This window comes from Pinus tabuliformis, chromosome X, assembly GCF_031772625.1.
Source record: "Pinus tabuliformis cultivar Carrire ecotype Pingquan chromosome X, CPIR1, whole genome shotgun sequence".
In the NCBI taxonomy this organism is placed as follows: domain Eukaryota; kingdom Viridiplantae; phylum Streptophyta; class Pinopsida; order Pinales; family Pinaceae; genus Pinus; species Pinus tabuliformis.
The window spans coordinates 130,693,793-130,711,946 of record NC_142308.1 but is presented as its reverse complement, the minus strand read 5'-3'; the positions used below and the strand labels follow the sequence as shown (position 1 = coordinate 130,711,946).

At 40.4% G+C, this 18,154-nt stretch overlaps 2 pseudogenes; both read left to right on the top strand.

The window, feature by feature from the left end:
* Positions 1-7,629: 7,629 nt before the first annotated feature.
* LOC149138783 (cyclin-dependent kinase F-4 pseudogene) lies at positions 7,630-8,442 on the top strand (annotated as a pseudogene).
* A 7,887-nt stretch (positions 8,443-16,329) lies between these two features.
* Positions 16,330-17,352, top strand: LOC149138782 (cyclin-dependent kinase F-4 pseudogene; annotated as a pseudogene).
* The last annotated feature ends 802 nt before the right edge of the window (positions 17,353-18,154 follow it).

Genomic DNA, 18,154 nt, shown 5'->3' with positions numbered 1-18,154 from the left:
AATTATTAATGATTACAATGATAATATTAATAATTTTTTACTAGTTAATATATATTACGCTAATGAATCACAACAGGACCATTTAATAAATAAATAAAATTTTCAATAACCTAAAATAAAATATTTACACTCATTAACCGTATTACCTATTCAATTATTATAAATAATCAGTTATCTAAGAAAACAAAAAACCCTTTTATTATGATCTAAAATATCAATAAGAATGGAGAAAGAGTTATAATGAATATTGCCATGGTTGAACCAATATAATAGAAATTTGATTTCTAAACAGCATATATTTAATATAAATTTAAAATATTATTAATGGTGATATCTTTTGGAATTTTTTTTAGTTTTGTAAGTTTTTATTTGTATGTGAAATTGTTTATAATTGTTTTTAGAGTCTAGAAATCTATCATGTATTAATAGTTTCTTTGGCTACTGTCACCTAAGGCTAACTTATAAATGACTCATTGTTCTTATTCAAAGAAAACTACACCACTTAGAATAACTAGCCACTGGTGTGTAAAGGGTAAGCTTTCACTCCTAAGCCAATGGGACTTGGGCTGTTAGCCTGTTTCTTTATGTGACGGAAAAGAGCTTGGCTAAATAGATCTTAGCCAAGTAAAAGCAGTTTTAGGACATACTTCAACCTTGTTGGTTATAATCTTTATTTACAATACAAAATGTTAAAAAAAAAACTTACCCAAACAAAAACAGTTTTAAGGGATATTCCAAACTCATTACTTATACAAAAACAGTTTTAAGGGATATTACAAACTCATTACTTATACAGGTTATTTAGCATACTTACTTGATTTAACTTTATTTATTTAAAAATTAACTAACTTTATATTTTTAAGATAGAGAAATATATTGTGGAAGCCGACCCGAAATTTGGTGCAGAAATCTTTCTTATTTGTATTTATAAGTTTTAACAAAGAATAGCTCACTTAATGTATGAATTCGTAAGAGTAGTTCGGCACAGGCTCAATGTTGTTATTTTAAAATTTCAGAGCCAATGGATCGTTATGTCATTCTCGGAGAGGTTTTGGGCACAGGAACTAATGGAACCATTCGGAAGGCGACGGAGATAATGACGGGCAATATTTTTGCCATCAAGGAACTCAAGAGAAGTTTCAGTGCGTATGAGGAATGATGGGATATTTTCGGAATGGGGAAAATACCAAAACCAAGATTCAAACTAAACACAGAGGCAATGCTCTGTTTTACCTCCACAGGATTTTTGTGCACAGACAGCTTAAAAAAAATTTCATGAAGAAACAAAGTATTTCACCATCATTAAAACATTCTATTCATTAAAACCTGATGCAAAGATTTACCACTGTAAAATCCCTTTTATATTCACTGCTGTGAAAAACAACAACTTACTGCTGTAATAAAAGTTTACATAAGTTTACTGTTGTAAATAAAAATAACACAGGTTTACAAAAATCGCTCCACCATTTCCTTTATGCACTGCTATGCAGAACCACACATGGTTTTTCCCTACACCAAAAATTACATCATCTGGTTCTTCACATTTTACACACTGCTGTGTGTTTTTCCTTTTACTGCTCCCTCGTATTTTTTGTGATCACACCCTAAAAAAACTTCCCGTGTGCCATACCTTATATATTTAACACATGCCGTATATAAGAAATATAAAACATATAAAAAAAATTAAAACTATGCGCCCATGCTCATATTAATGGGACTCCACCAAAAATTACGTATGTGCCCATAATCATTTAAGACGGGCCTCCACCAACCTTCATAAATGCATTAAAGACCTCAGCGTTTCCTCCACGGCGGTCAACGAAAAAACAAACATTATACAATTTGGTTTTGGGAAGCCATCGGGTCCGCACTTCATCGCATCGCAACTTTACTCATGTTAAAGACCCCGACCCTATGATATTGCCGATAGCGATGTGCCGATGCGATATCGGCGATCGTTCATCGCACAAAAACAAAACCACTTTGTAAGTCCTCCGCTGCGACTTCGCCGATGCGATATCGGCGATATTTCATATCGCTGCTGCTGCCTGCCTCCGATGCTCCAACCTGCCGATATGCCGACTTGCCGATACGCCCGGTTTATTGTCCTCATGCTGCCGCATGGCTCAACTGTTGCACAGTTGAAATTATACTTTCAACACTCCCCTTTAATTTCAACTGTTGGGCATTCAATCATACCCAAACACTTCCTCAAAAATTCGAAGCTTTTCTGATCCAAAGGCTTTGTCAAGATGTCTGCAACCTGTTCTTGAGTCCTGCAATGTTCCAAGACAATTTCTCCATTGTTCACCAATTCTCTGATGTAGTGAAACCTTGTATCAATGTGTTTCGTTCTCTTATGAAACACTGAATTCTTTGACAATGCAATAGCTGAGCTATTGTCACAAAAGATCACTGTCGCTTTTGCCTGCTCTTGGCCTAAGCTTCTCAACATTCTTCTCATCCACACTGCTTGACATGCTGCTGCTGTCGCTGCCACATATTCAGCCTCTGCTGTAGACAATGCTACAATGGACTTCTTCTTAGAAGCCCATGAAATGGCTCCTGAACCCATATGAAACACATAACCGGAAGTCCAATCACTGTCAGTGTATCTACACTTCCAGCCCAATCACTGTCAGTGTATCCAACCAAATCTGAATGTTCTGAGGCATGATATAGAATTCCAAACATTTTAGTGCCTTTGACATACCTCAAAATTCTCTTTGCTGCCTGCCAATGTGCCTCCTTCGGCCTCTCCATGAACCTGGAAATTAAACTAACAGCATACATTAAATCAGGCCTAGTTGCTGTTAAATACATAAGGCTGCCAACAATACTTTTATACAGGCTAGGATCAAAATCCTTGCTGCTGTCCTCTCTGCTGAGCTTTAATCCCATCACTGTGGGAGTGATGGCTGCCTTGCATTCTTCCATCTTAAATCTGCCCAAAACTTGATTTACATATCTTGCTTGAGATATAAAAATTCCTTTTTCATTTTGATCTACTTCTATGCCTAAGAAGTATCTCAACAAACCCATGTCAGTCATTTCAAATTCATCCTTCATGACTGATTTAAAATTCTCAATAAGATAAATATCATTTCCAGTGAAAATAACATCATCTACATACAAGACAACAATTAAAATTTTACCATCCTTTTCCTTGATGTAGACTGTGGGTTCTCCTTCACACTTGTCAAATTCATTATCCATTAGATAAGAATCTATCCTGCTGTACCATGCTCTTGGCGCTTGCTTCAGCCCATAAAGAGCTTTCTTCAACTTGCACACTTTGTGCTCTTCACCTTTCTTCTCATATCCGAGAGGCTGTTCCACATAGACTTCTTCCATTAACACTCCATTTAGGAATGCTGACTTCACGTCCATTTGGTAGACTTTCCATTTGTTTTGAGCTGCTATGGACAGCACTGCTCTCACTGTTTCCATTCTTGCAACCGGTGCGAAAGTCTCCTCATAATCTCTCCCATACTGCTGCTTGTAGCCTTTGACAACCAGCCTTGCCTTGTGCCTTTCTATCTTGCCTTCAGCATTGCTCTTGGTCTTATAGACCCATTTCACACCAATGACTTCTTTGCCTTTTGGTAACTCAACCAAATCCCATGTTTTGTTTCTCTCTATGGCATTCATCTCCTCATCCATAGCGTCTATCCATTTCCTATCTTTAATTGCATCTTCGAAATGAATAGGATCATCAACATGACAATACAAGGCAAATAAGGAATTCATTCCTTCATTATAAATGTCACTCAGATTTCTAAACTTCTTACCTCGTTCACTTGGTGTGCAAGTGCTTGAAGATGCACTTGAATTTCCTCCTTGTGGTGTGCTTGGAGAAGCACTTTCATTTGTCCTCAATGGTGTCCCTTGCTGTCCTTGTGTTGGCGCTGCTGTTTGGGGATGCATTTCAGCCACTTCCTCTTCATCTTCATCATGAGACAAACAGTTCTTGACATTAACTGTTTTCTCTATGCTTCCATCCCAAGCTTCCTCTTCGATGAATTGCACGTCCCTGCTTACAAAGAACTTCTTGGTAGATGGGATGTACAGCCTGTAGGCTTTGGATTCATCACTGTATCCAATGAAAAGACATTTCTCCCCTTTGTTGTCCAACTTCCTCCTTAGCTGATCTGGTATGTGTCCATAGGCCACACACCCAAAAACTCTCATGTGGGTGACTCCTTGCTTTCTCCCACTCCATGCCTCTTCTGGCACTTTGTTCATGACTGCTTTTGTAGGACACCTGTTCAGTATATAAACTGCACTATGTACAGCTTCAGCCCAATACTCATTCGGCAAATGCTTTGCCTTCAACATGCTCCTCGCCATATCCATGATGGTCCTATTCTTCCTTTCAGCAACTCCATTTTGCTGTGGGGTGTACCGAGTTGTGAATTGTTTATGTATTCCATTTTCTCTACAAAACTTTAGGAATTCCTTGGAGATATACTCACCTCCTCTATCAGTTCTCAATACTTTTATGTGCAGCCCGCTTTGGTTTTCAACAAATGCCTTGAAGTTTTGGAATTTCTCAAACACTTCACTTTTGTTTTTAAGGAAATATATCCAAGTCTTTCTTGTAAAATCATCAATGAATGTCAAGAAATATAGACTGCCTGCTAATGATGGAGCTTGCATTGGTCCACACAAATCTGAATGGATAATCTCTAAGGGTGCCTTTGCCCTTATGCTTTTCCCTGATGGAAAACTTTCTCTGTGTTGTTTTCCCAATATGCAGCCTTCACATGGGCTGTCCGGTTTCTCTATCAATGGTAATCCCTTTACCATTCCTTTTCTGCTCAATAAATTTAGACCTCCAAAATTGAGATGTCCAAATCTCAAGTGCCACAACCAATTCTCATCCTTTGGCACGCTTTGGAAAGCCTCTTGGGTAACTGCTGCAATTTCTCCTTTGTTTTTCAAATCTGCCCGGATCCTGAGAGGGAACATCTTGTTCCTTGTCATCTTCACTTCAGCAATGCATCTTTTGCTGGGTGGTATGTCCATGATGGTGCACACATCATTTTCAAAATAAACATTGTAACCCTTTTGGATAAGCTGTCCAACACTCAATAGGTTACATCTCATTCCGGGGACATAGTAGACATCTGCTATGGTTTTCCTTTCTCCTTGCTTTGTAAATATTTTTACCTCCCCTTTTCCCATAACAGACACTTTACTATCAGTTCCTAGTGTGACCTCTGATTTCAAATTCTGATTTAAGGCAGAAAAGAAGGCTATGTTTCCTGTCATATGGTTGCTGCAACCTGAGTCTAAAAACCAAATTTCCTCACTGTTTGTTTCAGCCATGTTACAGGCTAACAACACATTACTTTGACTGCTGTTTTCTCTAGTAACATTTGCATTTTTTCTGGTGTTCATATCATGCTGTTTCTTTCTACAATCACTTGCATAATATCCATACTTTTTGCAATAATAGCATTGAACATTAGATTTATCATACCTTTGTCCTTGAGCATGATATTGTCCTCCTTGTTGGCTGCTGCCTTGGCCTTGGTTCTGATTTGGATTGCTGCCTCTTCCTTGTGCATTTGATGGGCTGCTCCTTCCACCTCTGTTCTGGCTTCTGCCTCTTCCTCTCTTGTTTCCTCTGCCTTGACCTCTTCCTCTTCCAAAGGACATCTGGGTCTTGAAGGCTTGCTCAAGAGATGAGTTTTCATTCCTACTCAACCTCTGCTCATGTGTTATCAGTGATGCATGTAGCTCATCAACTGAATAGTTTGAGAGATCCTTTGTCTCTTCAATGGTGGTGACTATGGCATCGAACCTTGAGGGTAAGACCCTCAATATTTTCTCCACAATCCTTCTATCTTCAATGGTTTCTCCATGAGTTCTCATTTGTGTGATTACACCAATCACATGAGTGAAGAATGAGTCAATGTTATCTGACTCCTTCATGTTCAGATTCTCAAAATCCTTCCTCAGCAATTGTAGTTTTGCTGTCTTCACTCTCTCCATGCCTTGATAGGCTGTCTTGAGGGTTTGCCATGCTTCATTGGCTGTCTTAGCTGCTGCTAACCTTGGAAACATACTCTGGTCTACTGCTAGATACAACAACACTCGGGCTTTTGAATCCTTCTTCCTATTGTTCTTAAGCAGATCCTTCTCTCCCTGAGTTAATGCATTGAACTCAGTTTCATCTGCTGGTTCTTCAAAGCCATCTTCAACTATTTCCCATAAGTCTTGGGAGGCAAGCAGGGCTGTCATAGTTATTGACCAATAATCATAGTTCTTCCCATTAAACTGTGGGAGCTGGGTGTTAAACAAACCCATACCAGTGCTTGTGCTGGCCATTCCTTGTATTCTGATCTATGCCACTAAATCCTTGACTGTGTGTTTAAACAGCTGACTGTTTCTTCAGCAACACAAAAAAACTTTGTGAAATACCTGAGTATTCTCTTGACTGAGCCTTCACTTTGCTTGAGAAGTTTTACTGCTGCAACAGGTCCTTCTTTCAGCTTCTTTGTCACCTTCAAAGAGCCTAAGCCTGCTCTGATACCACTGATGGGATATTTTCGGAATGGGGAAAATACCAAAACCAAGATTCAAACTAAACACAGAGGCAATGCTCTGTTTTACCTCCACAGGATTTTTGTGCACAGACAACTTAAAAAAAATTTCATGAAGAAACAAAGTATTTCACCATCATTAAAACATTCTATTCATTAAAACCTGATGCAAAGATTTACCACTGTAAAATCCCTTTTATATTCACTGCTGTGAAAAACAACAACTTACTGCTGTAATAAAAGTTTACATAAGTTTACTGCTGTAAATAAAAATAACACAGGTTTACAAAAATCGCTCCACCATTTCCTTTATGCACTGCTGTGCAGAACCACACATGGTTTTTCCCTACACCAAAAATTACATCATCTGGTTCTTCACATTTTACACACTGCTGTGTGTTTTTCCTTTTACTGCTCCCTCGTATTTTTTGTGAGCACACCCTAAAAAAACTTCCCGTGTGCCATACCTTATATATTTAACACATGCCGTATATAAGAAATATAAAACATATAAAAAAAATTAAAACTATGCGCCCATGCTCATATTAATGGGACTCCACCAAAAATTACGTATGTGCCCATAATCATTTAAGACGGGCCTCCACCAACCTTCATAAATGCATTAAAGACCTCAGCGTTTCCTCCACGGCGGTCAACGAAAAAACAAACATTATACAATTTGGTTTTGGGAAGCCATCGGGTCCGCACTTCATCGCATCGCAACTTTACTCATGTTAAAGACCCCGACCCTATGATATTGCCGATAGCGATGTGCCGATGCGATATCGGCGATCGTTCATCGCACAAAAACAAAACCACTTTGTAAGTCCTCCGCTGCGACTTCGCCGATGCGATATCGGCGATATTTCATATCGCTGCTGCTGCCTGCCTCCGATGCTCCAACCTGCCGATATGCCGACTTGCCGATACGCCCGGTTTATTGTCCTCATGCTGCCGCATGGCTCAACTGTTGCACAGTTGAAATTATACTTTCAACAAGGAATGCTTGAATATTGCAGAGGTGAGATGCATGCGAGAATTGGTTCACCCCAATATAATAAGCCTGCATGAAGTGATAATGGAGAGTAACACATTATATTTGGTGCTCGAGTGTATGGATTGTGATTTGACTGAGCTCATGAGACTCAGAGGCCATCCATTCTCAGAGCAAGAAGTGCGCAATTTATTCTTCCAGCTTTTCAAGGGGCTTGCATACATGCATGAGCAAGGATATTGTCACCGAGATCTGAAGCCAAAAAACCTATTAGTTTGTGGAGACACCATTAAAATTGCAGATTTTGGGTTGTCTAAAAACCTGCTACTTCAATCAGGGCAGCCACTCCGATCATTTGTTGTGACACGTCCCTATCGAGCGCCGGAACTGCTTCTTAGATCCACTGATTATGACTTCGCCATTGACATCTGGGCAATGGGTGTTATCATGGCGCAACTTTTGGCTGGCTGCAATCTCTTTGGTGGCTCAAGGGAGGTAAATCAGATTTATAAAATTTTCTCTGTGATTGGATGTCCCAATAGCCAAACATGGCTTCATGGGTTAGCTCTCGCTGCATCTTTGAATTATAATTTTCCAAAAGAGTTTAGGTTTGTTGATGCTACTAAACGGTTGTCCTCTCTCATACCGAGTGTAAGTGCTGAGGCCATAGACCTAATAAAATTAATGTTATCGTGCGATCCTAACAGCAGACCCACGGCAAGAAAATCACTCCAGCACCCATTCTTCATTCCCTGTCACATTACCAACAACAACCCAGTTCCCCCACCTGTTCTGCAATCTGCTTATCAGAGCCCCATCGAAAAGCATTCAGAAGTTCAGGAGAAAAACGCTCGTCCCAATAATAATGGAGAATATATCCCTTTTAACAGATCATAAAATCTATGCAACAATCCTCTTTCCCCATTGTGAGTTCCTGCAAGAACTCCCCGTTGCGAGTTACAACAAAAATTGATGTTCATCAGACCTGTTGAGCTTCAGTTCTGCTGCTCTACATGCGCTATTTGGCGACAGATCGCTTATAAAAGTTCATGTCGTGCTGCCCATCTCGCAACATCCAATGTGAGACCGTTCCCATCATGCGTATCACGTATCAGCCATTGTGAGACTGTTCCCAGGAATTGGACCGAAGTAGTTTGGAGATTCAGATGACAACGCAAGTTACTCAATATTCAATAGGAAATAACCATAATTTCCTTCTGAATTGAGAAATATGTAAACTAAACGGACCTTAGATTTTACAGTACAGATAATTTTTAAATTATATGTGATAATTTTTAAATTTACCAGCATAGATTTATTTTAAACACTGATTTAAAGTAAATTTAGAGAAATCAAATTTCTTCAAGGTAAAACTAAAAAAAATATTTAAAATATAAAATATAAAATATATAAAAAAAATAAAAGTTTCAATACATATATATATTTTTAAAATTGGATAGGCTTAGAGTGAATGGGCGACCATGGAAGATCAGGGTTCTTTTCAACAGATTTCCCGAGCGGACCTAGGTGGCCATGGCTGAGCTTGGGGAGCAGCAGGCTGTGGGCCTGATGTCGCAGGAGACTTTAGTTTTTGTTTTTTTCTTTTGGCATGCATGGAGTCCGGGGCAGGCGCTATGCGGGAGTGGCTCTGTGGAAAGGAATCGTTGGACATTGATCCCTCGCCTAAAGACCTCCTTGTCTGTTGGGGACTTGAAGAGTCCGAGGAGAACCTTCAATGTTTCTTTCCGAAGAAGTCAGGGAAGGCAGCAAGTTTGGAACAGGCAGCCGAAACAGGAGCAAAGGAAGATGCCATTGATCGGAGGTCGGGGGGGAATATAATGTGGAAAGGAATGTTTCCACGCTTTGCTCAGCCCTCAACTAAAGAAGAGATGGGAAAGGATTTGAACATTTCAGGGAAAGAGGGACAAATCCAAAGCCGTCTTTCAGCATCGGAGGGTGGGGTTTCTAGGATGGCCGAGGTGCTAAATGAAGGCAAATACCTCCAGCCTGAAAGGAGTCCTGATTTGTTGGAGGTAGCAGAGGGAGAAGGCAAGATGGAGGAAGTGAGAGGAAAGAGGAAGAAATCTAAAATCTTCAAGAAAAAGGAGGAGAGACCCAGCTGTGTTTTTGGCGTCGATATCCACATAGACCGGGCGTTGGAAGCCTCTGAAACTCTCCTAGTGGGCAGAGTTCGTGGAAGGAAGTTCTCGGTGGCCTTCATATAGCAATGGGCTCTGGCTGAATGGAAAGAAGCTCCAGGACAACCTGAAGAGATTAAGATGCTTGACAGATCCGTATAAGATTTGGACAGAAGGAGCATGCCGAATGGGTGTTGGCAAAGCAATGAAGCCTAGGAAAGAGACCTATCTTATTCAGGAAATGGTCGCCTCTTTTTGATGCCCAGAAAGAAAAAACAGAGGAGTTTCCAGTTTGGGTTAAACTAATGGGTCTTCCTATTCATCTCTGGACAGACTCAGCCTTCTCCTCAATCGGTACTACGCTGGGTAAGTTTCTTGATTCAGATAAATCTTATTTACATACTCATGACTGGAGCGCTGCCCGCCTTTTGGTAAGTTTAAATCCCAAGGAAGGTCTGGCAGATGCTATGCTTCTGAGGTATCGAGGCCTAGAGTTTATCCAGACTCTGGACTACGAAAATCTTCCTTTCAGATGCCATCGATGTCTAGTTTACGGACATCTGGCTTGGGAATGCCCTCTTGGCCATCGCCGTCGTCGAAGGCAGAGGAAAGATGAGATTAATTTAAAGGAAAAAGGGAACAAAGAGATAATCTCTCAGAAGGAAGAGGTTCAGCCCATGCAGGCTGAAGATTTGGTTAGCATTCAGGAGCTAGGTCTGGAGCACATGGGGGGAAATGAAAATGTGCAGCCTGAGGTGACAGCTAGTGCATGTGTATCATCTCAAATCTCTACAGTCGGCCTCTCAGCAAGCCCGGTATTGGATAAATCGAACCAGGCTTGTCCCATAATCCCTCAGTCCTCCTCCCCTTACTTGTCAAGAGCGATGCATGTGTCTTGTTGTGGCGAGGTGGGTCTGTTGTGCCAACTCTCAAATGATATGCCAGACCTGGGGATGGGACCAGGCCCATCCAATAGTGTTATTATGGCGGTTTCTTCTGTGCCTACTCTCGTCTCTACGCCTCCGGGAGATGGAGGCCTTGAACCTCATTACAATCTAAGACCCTTAGCCACCAGGAAAGGGAAAGTTCCGGTAGTAGGCGGTTTGGCAACGGATGAGGTGTCCACAGGTTTGAGGAAGCTAAGAGGGAGGAAATCAGATATGTCAAAGGCAAAGTTGAAAGCAATTATTGATATTGCTGGAGGGAAGCAGTTGTCCCTGCCAGGGGTGCTTAGAGCAAAGAAAACACCCTCTGAGATTTTTAGATGATCATTTTATCCTATAACTGCAGGGGTTTGGCTAGTCTTCCTAAAAAACTAGCTCTGAAGGATCTGGTCAGGTCCAACAAGCCTGATATTCTTTTTCTTCAAGAAACTCTGGGAAAGGAGATGAAATTATAGGCTGTCTTCAAAAGCTTCTGCCGGGTTGGAGGTTTCATGCAATGGATGCAAATGGTCACTCAGGAGGTGTGGTTTTGGGGTTTAATGTGAAGGTGGCGTGTGAAATATCCTCCTGGGGGACAGAAAATTTTCTGGCGATGGAACTTTACTCCATCGAACTCTATATTCCCTTCCTCTTTCTCAATATCTATGGTCCTATTTCGGAGCGGGAGAAATTATGGAACTCTTTCTTCGCTAAGTCTTTTTTGGCGCATCCAAATCTTATCATTGGTGGAGACGTAAACTTTTCTCTGGGCCTTACTGAATCTTGGGGGGCCAATGCCAGAGCTGATCCCCTATCTGCTTTCTTCCATCAGAAACTGGCCTCGTCGCCCCTGGTGGATGTTGCCCCTTCAAAATTGCGTCCTACTTGGAGGAATCGCAGAATAGGAGATGATTGGATCGGGAAGAAATTAGATCGCTTTTTGATAAGTGATATGCTGGCTGAGAAATTACAGGCGTTCAGGCATTAGGTTGGAGAAGGAGCTCTCTCAGATCACTTTCCGGTTTTCCTGGAAGTGAAGGGAGATCTTTCCAAGCCAGGTATTCCTTTTAAATTTAACTCCTCTTGGCTTTTGGATGCATCATATTCTAGTCTCTTTCACAATACTTGGAGGAAAGCTGCTGACAATGAAAATGAGAATCGCAGTAAGCTTTTTATGGAAAACTTATCAAGGATGAAAGCTGCCTCCAAACTCTGGGCCTCTCAAAAGAAGCAGAAGGAAGAAGAATCAATGCAAGCTGTTAATTCCGAACTTGCCCTCCTTGAAGACCCAGAAAGTTTTGGCTATGATACAGGTGAGTCTCGAAAGAGAATTCAGGAGCTGGAGATGGAAAGAAGGAGAATTCTTCAGATCAGGGAGCAAAGCTGGCGCCTTAAAAGCAGAGCGATCTGGTTACAGGCAGGGGATGAAAACTCTAAGTTTTTTCAGAATTATGCCAAAGGGAGGAAGAACTCAAACATAATCTGGGAAATGAAGAAAGCAAATGGTGAATTAGCACTTTCCTTCGAAGAACTGGCTAATGAGGGGGTTAATTACTTGAAACACCTCTTTAAAGCTCTAGGTGAAGCATCAATTGCAGAAGTTATAAGGGTTGCCCAGATTTTCCCACGTTTTGTTGAGGAGGAAGACAATGACTCTCTTATGGCACCTATTTCTAAAGCGGAGGTTGAAAGCGTCCTTAAATCAATGCAAAAGGATAAAGCCTCGGTCCGGATGGCTGGACCGTGGAATTCTTTCAGCAATTATTTGATTTCATTGGAGATGAGTTAGTGGATGTAGTGGAAGAATCCAAGAGTTCAGGTTCTATCTTTCAACCCTTTAATGCTACATTTTTAACTCTCATTCCCAAATCAGATTTTCCTGGTTCCTTTGGCGATTTCAGGCCTATTTCTTTGTGTACATGTGTTTACAAAATTATCGCCAAAATCATTGCTGTCAGGCTAAAACCGTTCCTTTCTAAAAATGTTTCTCCGGAGCAGTTTGGTTTTTTAGATGGCAGGCAAATCCATGAAGCTGTGGGAGTTGCTCAAGAAACGCTTCATAGTCTTAACGCTGGAAAGAAAAAAGGAGTTGTGGTGAAAATAGATTTATCGAAGGCCTATGACAGAATTTGCTGGCTATACCTTAGACTTTTGTTAACTCATCTGGGCTTCAGATTTGAATCTGTTAGATGGATTATGAGCTGTGTTTCATCTTCATCCATAGCAGTCCTGATTAACGGAGCAGCCTCCAGCTTCTTTAGTCCTGAACATGGCCTGCGCCAAGGCTGTCCGCTCTCTCCCCTTTTGTTTTTGCTGGCAGCAGATGGCATAAGTTGTTTGATCCAAGAAGCTAAAAGACAAGGAGCTCTGAAAGGAATCGAAGTTGCTGCAAATTTCTGGGTCACTCACCTCCTCTTCGTGGATGATATAATCCTCTTCAGCAATGGCAGTCTTGAGGACTGTAGGACGCTCAAGAGGATCTTGGACCTATTTCTGAAAGCTACTGGCCTATGCATAAATGGGAGAAAATCTACTCTTACTTGCTCAGGTATGACAAGAGAGGAGGAGCGCAGAGTGGCGATGGTTTTGAATTTTGAAATTAAATCATTGGAGGATTCATTCAAATATCTGGGGTTCTATCTGAAACCAGATAATTATAGGATAAAATATTGGCAGTCGATCCTTACCAAATTGGAATTGAAACTAAAACATTGGAGCCACAAGTGGCTCTCTCGGGCAGGTAGGCTTGTGTTAATCAAATCAGTTCTGATGGCAATCCCAGTCTACTGGGCTAGTCTGTCATGGGTGCCCAAAGGAATCCTAAACTCTATTGAGAAATTATGCAGCGGTTTTCTGTGGGCGGGGTCTAAATCGGAGAAGGTTACCCCATGGATCGCTTGGGACAAAATAGCTCGCCCTAAAGAGTGGGGAGGATGGGGCATCAAAAACCTTGCTTGCTTCTTCCAATCACTTGCAGCAAAGTTGGCTTGGAGGATCATTACTACGGAAAATTTGTGGACTGTTGTGATTAAAAGGAAATATATAGATCCATTGACAACGCTAGATTGGATTAGACTGCAGCAAAAGTCATCCAAAAACTCCTCGGTGGTATGGAAAGAAGTGGTTGCATCTGTTAACATCATAGAGAAAGGTTTGGCATGGCTTGTGGGAGATGGAACACAGGTCCGATTGGGGCAAGATCCTTGGATAGGTTGTTCAGAGGGATTTACCCTATCTCAGGGATTGGTCACAGATTTAAAAGACAGGGGTCTTTTCACTCTAAACCACGTAGCTGATCCTGGGGCTTCTTCTATTTGGAATCAAGGGTGGCTTCAAGGAAGAGGGTTAAATTTGGTAGATGACAGGTTGGAGGAATGGGCCAGGTATATTAGGGACCTTCTCAACTCCTCAGTTAGGCTTTCAGATTCTCCGGATGAGCTAAAATGGGTTTTTGCACAGAATGGTGTTTATTCTCCAAAAGAAGGTTATAAATGGATGATGTCTCAAAAAGGTTGGGAGAACCCGGATTTTTGCGCTAAATCGTTATGAAGTTAAAAGGACCAGCTAAATCCAAATTGTTCTTCTGGTGTGTCCTACTCCAGAAAGTGCCTACTTGGGATTTCCTTCAATAAAGAGGTAGGATTGGTCCTGGCAGATGTCCTCTGTGTAAAGGCAGTGCTGAAACTACTCAGCATCTTTTTCTCCTCTGCCCTTTTAACTCCAGCCTTTGGGCCGAAATGCTAAGCATGATAACGGTCCCTTACAAATGGGAAGGGCAGGCGCTTTCAGAGGCCTGGTAGAGATGGTGGAATGATTCCTCAAACGATAGAGAAAGAACCATTCCTTTACTCATCACATGGGGGACCTGGCTAGCTAGAAATCAAGCTATTTTCATGGATTCGGTCTTCCCTATTGGAAGACTTGCAGCAGAAGGAGCAGCCATTTATGAAAGCATACCTATTCCTCAGGCTCCGTCTCCTTCCAGAGCTGTGTGTCAAGAACTCATTAGCTATTCTATTCCATAGGCTTACTTCGATGGGGCCTCGGACAATAATGGTCGATGTGGAGCTGGCTTGATCATCCACTTTTCGAAGGAGAAGGCAGTTAAAGCATCAATAGGCCTGGGGCAGGGCTCAAATAACTTTTCCGAATTAAAAGCCCTTCATCTTCTTCTCAGCTGGCTCATTTCTAGAAATGTGAGTGAAGCTCAGATCTTCGGGGACTCCATGAATGTCGTGAAGTGGTTTAACGGGGCTCAGCGTTGCAGAAATCTTACTCTGTTTTCTCTGTTTAGAGAAGTTTCTCGCCTTAGGAGTCGCTTCACAGAGGTCTCTCTTAGTCACATCTATAAAGAAAGGAATTTTGATGCGGATCGTTTCTCCAAAGTAGGAGTTGAGCTGGAGATGGGGACGTGGTCGGTCTCGGAGGTTGAAAACGGGGTGGTTCGATCTATCGAGCAACCCAGTTTTGTGTAATTTATCAATCCAGTTCTGTAGCCATTGTAAATGCTTCGCCTTGTTTCTTCTATTTCCTTATGTTTTTCTTTCCTCTGTTTTTTACTGGCGTTTTTCTTGGGTCGTTTTCCCCATTGGTGGAAGCTCGGGTAGCGTTTAGTATTTCTCTTTTTTCTCTGTTTGCCCGAATCCTTTTAGTTGTTACTGTGGATTCCAGCGGCCTCCATATCAGGCTCGGCGGCGGTTGCATCTGCGTGAACCTACTTCCTGCAAAGCATTTTTTTTTTGGAGGATGCTTCTTCCTTGAGGTAGCTCGTTTTGGTTATCAGCGAGCGGACTTTTTAGTCAGCTGAGACTTCTCTGCTTTTCAAATGCTGGTGGATACAGTCTCGGTGATCTGCATACATTTAATATGTATTCCCTTTTTTTAATAAAAGGATGGTTTTTTCTATGGAAAAATATATATATATATATATATATATATATTTTTAAAATCATATATAATAGATAGATAAGTAACATTAAAATATTTTAAAAACATTTTATAGTATAATAGGGACATAAATTCGTGAAGTTAGACTTTGAAATTTTTAAAAAAAATATAAGGTTTAAACATCTTACAATTTTTTTCTTACTTTACAATATATTTATTTTTTTATTATATTGGACATTATTTTTCTATTTAGAGCATAATTTATTTATTTTTAATAAAGTTAATAAGGGCAAAATAATAACCAAGGTCATGTGACACATATTTCAAAGTGAATATTAGGCAAAACATCCTATTGTGGGTGTTCATTTGGTTTATTATGGCTAAGGAAATTGGTAAAAGCTTTGGAAATGCAAGTGGCATTAATTGATATTTTATTTATGAAAATAATGGAAATTAGGAGAAAATGAAGGTGAAAGGTCATAGGTTACATGTGACGAGGAAAATGAATGAAAATAACAGAAAATGGAGAAAATAGAGGTCTCATTAATAAAAAGGCTTGTGAAAATCACTTCATAACTTTTTATCGATAAAACATTTTTTCACTTCAATTCTGGAGCTCTCACCCTCTCTCATACTCTTAGACACTTAGAGTATTCTTGGATCATTCTAGTATTGAGGCAAAAAGGCAAAAGAATGAAGAGAAAGAAAAGGAGAGAAAAGATCAAGCAAGAAAAAGTTGGATCAAGTGGCTACAGTGGCATAGTTCACTTAATGTATGAATTCTTAAGAGTACTTCGGCACAGGCTCAATGTTGTTATTTTAAAATTTCAGAGCCAATGGATCGTTATGTCATTCTCGGAGAGATTTTGGGCACAGGAACTAATGGAACCGTTCGGAAGGCGACGGAGATAATGATGGGCAATATTTTTGCCATCAAGAAACTCAAGAGAAGTTTCAGTGCGTATGAGGAATGCTTGAATATTGCAGAGGTGAGATGCATGCGAGAATTGGTTCACCCCAATATAGTAAGCCTGCATGAAGTGATAATGGAGAGTAACACATTATATTTGGTGCTCGAGTGTATGGATTGTGATTTGACTGAGCTCATGAGACTCAGAGGCCATCCATTCTCAGAGCAAGAAGTGCGCAATTTATTCTTCCAGCTTTTCAAGGGGCTTGCATACATGCACGAGCAAGGATATTGTCACCAAGATCTGAAGCCAAATAATCTATTAGTTTGTGGAGACACCATTAAAATTGCAGATTTTGGGTTGGCTAAAAACCTGCTACTTCAATCAAGGCAGCCACTCCGATCATACGTTGTGACACGTCCCTATCGAGCGTCGGAACTGCTTCTTGGATCCACTGATTATGACTTCGCCATTGACATCTGGGCAATGGGTGTTATCATGGCGCAACTTTTGGCTGGCTGCAATCTCTTTGGTGGCTCAAGGGAGGTAAATCAGATTTATAAAATTTGCTCTGTGATTGGATGTCCCAATAGCCAAACATGGCTTCATGGGTTAGCTCTCGCTGCATCTTTGAATTATAATTTTCCAAAAGAGTTTAGGTTTGTTGATGCTACTGAACGGTTGTCCTCTCTCATACCGAGTGTAAGTGCTGAGGCCATAGACCTAATAAAATTAATGTTATCGTGCGATCCTAACAGCAGACCCACGGCAAGAAAAGCACTCCAGCACCCATTCTTCATTCCCTGTCACATTACCAACAACAACCCAGTTCCCCCACCTGTTCTGCAATCTGCTTATCAGAGCCCCATCGAAAAGCATTCAGAAGTTCAGGAGAAAAACGCTCGTCCCAATAATAATGGAGAATATATCCCTTTTAACAGATCATAAAATCTATGCAACAATCCTCTTTCCCCGTTGTGAGTTCCTGCAAGAACTCCCCGTTGCGAGTTACAACAAAAATTGTTGTTCATCAGACCCGTTGAGCTTCAGTTCTGCTGCTCTGCATGCGCTATTTGGCGACAGATCGCTTATAAAAGTTCATGTCGTACTGCCCATCTCGCAACATCCAATGTGAGACCGTTCCCATCATGCGTATCACGTATCAGCCATTGTGAGACCGTTCCCAGGAATTGGACCGAAGTAGTTTGGAGATTCAGCTGACAACGCAAGTTACTCAATATTCAATAGGAAATAACCATAATTTCCTTCTGAATTGAGAAATATGTAAGCTAAACGGACCTTAGATTTTACAGTACATTCCTTTAATAAACATAGAAAACTGTTTCCCAAATGGTTTACTTTTAAAATTTTCAATTTTTTTAAATTATATGTGATAATTTTTAAATTTACCAGCATAGATTTATTTTAAATACTGATTTAAAGTAAATTTAGAGAAATCAAATTTCTTCACTTAAAAATTAAAAAAAATCTTTAAATTATAAAATATAAAATATATATAAAAAAATAAAAGTTTCAATATATTTATTTTTTTATTATATTGGACATTATTTTTCTATTTAGAGCATAATTTATTTAATTTTAATAAAGTTAATAAGGGCAAAAATAATAACCAAGGTCATGTGACACATATTTCAAAGTGAATATTAGGCAAAACATCCTAGTGTGGGTGTTCATTTCGTTTATTATGGCTAAGGAAATTGGTAAAAGCTTTGGAAATGCAAGTGGCATT